Genomic DNA, 6,726 nt, shown 5'->3' with positions numbered 1-6,726 from the left:
TTTAGTTTTATTAAAGACATTGTCCTTTGCTTGCATAGTCTATACCTAAACACTAATCCTTGCTCCAAGGCCCAGCTTGCTCTCAGCTGCCCAGGGAGGGGAACGGTCTTTGGTGATAGCCAAGAGACACCCCTGTAGGGGGCACAAGTGCTCTGGCCCTCTGGTGTCTTGTCAGCAGTGCTTCCCATGCTCACAGAGGGTTTCAGACATTATAAAATTGAATGAGTTCATTCAGAAATTAGAAGTTCTATTGAAAGATATTTGCATGAGCCAAATAAAACCTATTTCTAGGCATCCTGGTGAAGACAAGGTTTTATCTTTATGTCTATGTTTTTTTCTATGTTTTGTTGTTGTTGTTAGAATGAAATTCATATGTTGCCAGACCATTCTAGCAGATGTGTAACTAGATGCCATTTAAATTACCCACTTTTAAATGGTAGACATTTTTTTAATGAACACTGCCCGTCTGCACCTATTTTAAAAACAGGACTGGGCTGAGAAGCCCAAATACCAATGGTTAGCTGGAACATATTATTCATTTGGCCTGTCAGTATTCCCTGAGGTCATCTGTGCAATCAGCGTCATTACTCCTGCTCCCTCACTGGATTTCATAGAAACCATATGCTATGTATGAATCAGAGACACCAATCCCTGATTAGATGCTACCCTACTTTCCAGAAAAGACTGGGCACACCATGAGTTGCACAATGATGGGACCAGGGTCCAAAGGCTGCTGAGAGGGAAGGACTGGTTGTGAATGCATTTTTGAAGGCTCCAAGCTGGAACTCTAGAGGCACCAAGCAGGGCAGATGCTGGTGGGGGTATTTGGGTACTTGTTGGTGAACACATGCACACCTGAGATGGGTAGGCATGGAGGAGAAATCAGCAGCCCATAGGGCTTTTGAAAGTGATCTTATGTGAAAAGAGGCTCAGGTATGGGCACAGGAAATGACATCATTGCCTTGACAATGGATCAAACAGAACATGGAACCCTGGTATCCAGGCACCCACTTAACTGACCGAGCTCATTTTGTTGGAGAAACTGGAGTGAGAAGGATGTTCCCCTGTCCTTGCAAACAATGCCGAGCCTCAGGCTCCCAGGAATCTCAGGGGGGCCAACTAGCCCTTTTGTGGATGCACTGGATGAGGCTTCAACTTAGACGCCAGATCCTCTGGCAATTGTCGCAGAGGAGCTCAAGAGTAACAGTGAGTAGCACAGGGCAGGTGAGCCCAGCAGGCCCTCTAGAATGATCCCTGATAAATGGCCCAGGACTCCTATTCTGACTGTGTGTGTTTGTGTGTGTGTGTGTGTGTGTGTGTGTGTGTGTGTGTGTGTGGTGTGTGTGTGTTTGTACTGATGGGAACTGTCCCATTGTGCTTTGACTCTAGTGTATTGGCACAAGTCATTTTTCTGTTTGTCACCATTTCCATTTTGAACCCACCATTCTTGGTCCCAACCCAGGGTGAAAATGATCAGAACACGGAGGAGCCCTTCAGGGTACAGAGCCTTGAACCTTACAGGCAGGACCAGCTTAGGAATGAGCTCCTGCCTGTCATTTGTGGGAGGAACCTACATTTCAGCAGCAACATGGGGTTAATCTCCTGGGATTCCATCCCCACCCAGCAGGTGCTGGATCTCTTGTTCCCAAGGTAAGCACCAGACCACCAAGCCCAAGTGTGTAGCCCCCTCATGCCTGGGTCTTGGGGCTGCCATGTACCTCTCAGGGACCCAAAGGTTTGTGATACCTAATGAGATAGAGGACCACACTCATAGTGGAATTTCAGCCCCGAATGGGACGAGTCCTGGAGGTGCCTGCCACAGCCTTGCAAGGGGAGTGAACTTTCCCTCTTAGGCAGAGAAACCATCCTGACTCCAGCTGATCCACTGAGGTCTGTGGAGCAGTCCCCACACACCTGGCACCACAGCTCAATGGTGTGCACTGAGCTCATTCCCAGGTGGACTCAGCGAGGCCAGGTGGTCTTTCTGGTGTGATATTGGCTTCTTGAAGAACGTAGATCTGTGCCAGAGGCGTCTCAAAACTCGGGCCTTGGGAAAAGCACTTTTGGGTTAATAAAGACATGTTAGTATACATAGTGGGACAGAGCGTCCTAGCTGGGACATAGCTGGACAGGGGCTTTGGACATGGCAGCTCCCACACCCAGAGAGATGTGGGAATCAGCAGTTTGGGCTCATTCACTGATGAACATGGAGAAAGCACCCACTGTGTGAAAACACGTTTCCAGTCACATTTCATAATTCAGTGAAAAATGGAGTGCAAATGACCGCCATTGTGTCCCTTTTCATGGGGGTCAGCCTAAAACCGCAGGTGCCATGAGTACATATCCTACATGTGACTGCATCCCTGACTCCATGAGGCATAACTGCACGTTGTCCTCTTCAGTGACTATGGTGGACCCCTGGACCAACTTCAACATAGAATGGGCTTGGGGTCAAGAGGGTGGGCTCCTGTTTCCAGAATAGGGACCTGCAAGGTGATTTGACTTGGGAAGGCTGAGGAAAGACTGCTCTCCCCAATTCTATGTTCTGCCTGCAGTGTAAGGTGTGGGGCTTCAACAGTAGGAGGGGTAAGGCGGGGAGTTGTAGGTAGTCATGGTCCACTGGGGAAGCCCCTGGGACAATGGATCCCCCCACACCACACCTCCCTGTTCTCCCCCAGGGCCACAGAGATGTGGTCTGCACTCATGGGAAAAGAGAGGTCCACCGCTACTCAGGGGGACTCAGTGAGAGCTCACAGAGAATGAGGTAGCATTGCAGCCCACGCCAGGGGAGGAGGTGTCTCTTGAGCCCTGAGAAGAGTGGGCAGGAGGACAGACACTCCTGGAAGGTGCATTCCAGGTTGGAGAGCACGTAGCCAAGAGGAAGAAGAGTGTCAGGCCTGCCCAGAGGAGGGGAGAGCTGGTCATATCATGGATCTAATGCTCCTTCGTTGAAGGTTCTTTGCCTGTGGCAACCTGTCCTGTCCCTGCCTGTACAGCCACTGTGTCTGGTCTGAGGTGGACTGGTGTGTTCAGAACCAGGGACAGTTCAGAAGTGTAGGGTCAGAGGTTTTCTCTGGAGGCCATGGCGAAGGCAAGGCCAGGGTTTTGCTGACTCCACACCTGCCTCCCCACAGTGCCTCACCTTCCTTCCTGGGGACCTGGATTAACTTCTACACCGAGGCTTCCCATCAGCCTCCAGGCTCTCTGAGTCTGCAGCAGCTGCTGCCATATATGGGGCTCTTGCTGGTTGGTTTGTACCTGGAGCATCAAACATACCACCTCCTGGCCACAACTGAAGATGGCATATCAAGCCAGGCAGCGCCTGAGAGCCAGGCGGACCGGGGTGAGTACCTAAGGGTATATGAGAAGAGGTCCGACTCTTGTCCCACTGCAGGGAGTCTGTATGCCTGGTGTTGGGCTGGAAATTAGGATAAGCCTTTGTCCATTCAGGAAGTGACCCCAGTCTGCAAAGAGGTCCTGTGTGGGCTAAGGGCCTGAGTTCTTCCTGGCAGCAGGGGTATTGTCTGTCTGTGGGAAGGTCAGGGCAAGGCAGTCATGTTGGCATCTTTTCTCCTCTAGCTACAAGCTCAGTTCCTGTATCGGCTCCTCAGCCAACCCCAGAGCCAGAGCCTTCTCCCAGGGAAGGGGCAGAGCTGGAGTCCAGGACATCAGGGGTCTCCACTCGGTACTCCCCACGGCCCCAGTACAACAGGAGGGTGAGAGGCAGGTGCCTCATTCACGTCTACCTGGAAAATGAAAGGACAACACAGTATAGGAGCATCCTGGTGAGTCTTTGAGCAGGGGAGTCTCCTGGGAGCCCACAGTGGGGAAGACCGAGTCCACAGCAAATACCTTGGACTAGGCCTGTCTTCTTGAACTAGAGCTTCTGGAAGGTCAGGAAGGAGAGCATAAAATGAGAAAGAGGGAGGCAGGAGAGCAGCAGCATGCCAGGTCTGGGTGCGAGTTGGCCTGCGTGGTTTGGGGTGTGCAGGCCAGAAGTGCAGGAGTGAGTGCTGGGTTCAGAGGAGGTCAGAGAAATATTGAGGGTACAGGCCATCCTCTACTGACCTTGGTATTGAGGAGGAGTATATTGAACCGTGGAGGTTGAAGCAGAGGAGTTGGCAGTCATTTTCTTGTGTGTGGGAGGGGATATGTTGCTGGTTAAAGGGAAGGGAGCCATTGTAGAATGATTAGGGTGGATAGGTGTGGGTCACAGACAACTGGGGGCCTTGGAGGGGCCCATTAGTGTCCTAGTTTGCATGTATGTGAATAGAGATTTAGCGGCTCTCTCTGCAGGATCTTCCTGGGTGTGGAGTATCCATCATGAGACTCTGGTGTCCACCTCCAGGGGAGCCATGTTGAACCACGGCACCTGCTGAGTCCAAACCTCCTGACACCCCAGCAAGCACTGACACTCTCGAGCCCAGCAGCTTCCATGCCTATCATTAAAGAGTCCTAGTGTGTGTTGTGCCCTGGCTGTCAGGACCAAAACACCTAGGGTTTGTGCCTGGTCCACACAAAAATGCAGCTGCATCCCAGACCAGAGCAGGGATATGGAAGTCCACTGGACCATTCCTCCCATCTTGATGGGAGTAGAGTGTGTCTGTACAAAGCCTTTTGGTCCTTATTCCCTTGTCCCTGTAGGGCATAGCAGGTTGAAGCAAACTCTTGTACCAAGATTGGACTAGAGGCTCATAGGAAGACCCCACATGATCACATGAAGGCCTCAGGTAGCAGGGTAACAAGATGGTGCCCTTGTGTTGAGAGCTCTCTTGTCTCTGATTGTCCTTGAGCACTGTCCTCTGGGTAGCTACTCCCAAATTCCCTCTTTGATGAGCCTTCTCCAACCCTGCTCAGGTGACCTGCCAGGACAGCACTCAAGTCATCATCCGCAGGGCCTTAGATGCACACTTGCTCCAGCAGGAGGATCCAGAAAACTACGAACTTCTGCAAATTGTCTCAAACCATCAGAGTAAGTGGAACCATCAGAGGGTAGGGAGCAGTGAGTCACAGTGGGCTCAGGATAACTGGGAGCCAAAACACAGTGTGCATTGACCCAATGCCCAGGAAGAGTATGGTGGGACTTGTGCACAAAACAAAGTGTAATGATGGGGCATAAATCTGCAGGTTCTTCATGTTCTCCAGGGGCTGTGGACCTGCCTATCATGTGTTCTTTCCTTGGCCTGAGGAGGCATTGCAAAGCTATTATCCACAAGGGGCCAAGAACACAGGCTTCTTTGTCTTGTGTTAAAGAAGACAGACAACCACAGGATGCCTACTTTGGCAGCCTTTCCTGACCTAGATGAGTACATGAGAAAAGCAGTTCAATGAACAATCATTTCTGGCTTCCAATCTTTCTATTCCTTGCAAACTGGGTCCACTTAGGACCAGAGGCCATTTCTAGAGAGAAGTGTGTGGTAGAATAGAACCCTTCACAGCTTGTAAACCCTTCTTGGAGAGAGAGAGGGGGGAGGGAGGGAGGAAAGAAGAAGGAGGAGGAGGAGGATGAGGAGGGGGAGGAAGAGGAGGATGAGGAGGAGGACGAGGAGGAGGACGAGGAGGAGGAGAAGGAGGAATAGAAAAATGAAAATAAGTTGAAGGAAGAGACCATGAATAAGAAGGTCAAGATGACTATTAGAAGAAGCATGAGGAGAAGATGAAGAAGAACAAGAACAAGAAGGAGAAACACAAGCCAAACAAGAAGTATAACAATAAATTGATTAAAAATGTGAATGAGAATTATACTCATGAGGAGGAAATGCAGAAGTGGGGAACTCAAGAGAAATATATTGCTCTGGATGGCACAGCCCTGCTGTGGACATCCTCCACCCATGCTCAACACACCTGCAAACCACACCCTCAAATTAGTGTAGCTTTGTATGAGTGGATGAATCCACTGGCAAGGTGGAGGCACCCACCATCAAGTGCTTTTCCCCAAACCCACCTGTGATCATTGCTGCAGTGGGGAGAAAACCTTGAACACATGAGTCTTTGGGGACCAATCCAGATACAAAGTATAGCTGTTTCTCTTTGGTGGGTCCAACATGAACTAAGAGCGTCTGGGGTACAAGGGGCTATTTCCTTGAAAGGTGTTCCTGTAGTGGACCTCCTGTGCATAGAGGGTCCTCAGGGAGGAATCAGTGGGGAGTCTTTGGTGGAACAGTAGCTGGATTCGGGGGCTCTCAGGTCTGTGTGTGAGACCTGAGCTGGCAGAGGTTCTCAGTTGTGGGGGATGTTGGGTAGTATATTCCTTGATTGTCACCTACCACGCCTCTGCCCCTGCCTCTCCAGAGCTGAGGATCCCTGCTGATGGGAAAGTATATTAAGACCTGGATGGAGGAGTGGATTATAACTTTATTCTTCGGGAAACAGCTGCCAGCAAGTCATTCACGGTCAAGCCAAATGAGGTAAACAGCCACCTTCTTCAGTCTTTATTCCTGGTGCCACTCCACATCCTCCAAGGGGACAAGAACCTCAGGTTCTGGATGGATCTTGTAGAATGCCCACAGAACCAACTGCCAGGCTGGGTGGGGTGCAGTTGCTGGGCTTTGCTGATGTTGTCATCACCCACAGTTCTTGGAGCCTTCTGTGGCAGTGGCATCCAGGACCCCAGCAGCTGTGAGCAGCAGCTCTACAGTGGCTGCAGGATCATTGCCCCAGGCCACCCAAAGCAATGAGTGCTGCATGAGAAAAGTCACCAGTAGCAGCTCCTCACTGCTTCACTCC

The 6,726-nt window shown here is 50.8% G+C and overlaps 1 long non-coding RNA gene across 1 annotated transcript; it reads left to right on the top strand.

Annotated features, from left to right (window-relative positions):
• Positions 1-1,342: 1,342 nt before the first annotated feature.
• On the top strand, positions 1,343-3,764 carry LOC144369535 (uncharacterized). Its single transcript, XR_013429331.1, has 3 exons — positions 1,343-1,650; positions 3,135-3,343; positions 3,580-3,764. It is a non-coding gene; the product is annotated as an uncharacterized LOC144369535 (long non-coding RNA).
• Positions 3,765-6,726: the final 2,962 nt, after the last annotated feature.

Source organism: Ictidomys tridecemlineatus, chromosome 12, assembly GCF_052094955.1.
Source record: "Ictidomys tridecemlineatus isolate mIctTri1 chromosome 12, mIctTri1.hap1, whole genome shotgun sequence".
In the NCBI taxonomy this organism is placed as follows: Eukaryota; Metazoa; Chordata; class Mammalia; order Rodentia; family Sciuridae; genus Ictidomys; species Ictidomys tridecemlineatus.
This window is presented reverse-complemented; position numbering and strand designations above follow the sequence as displayed.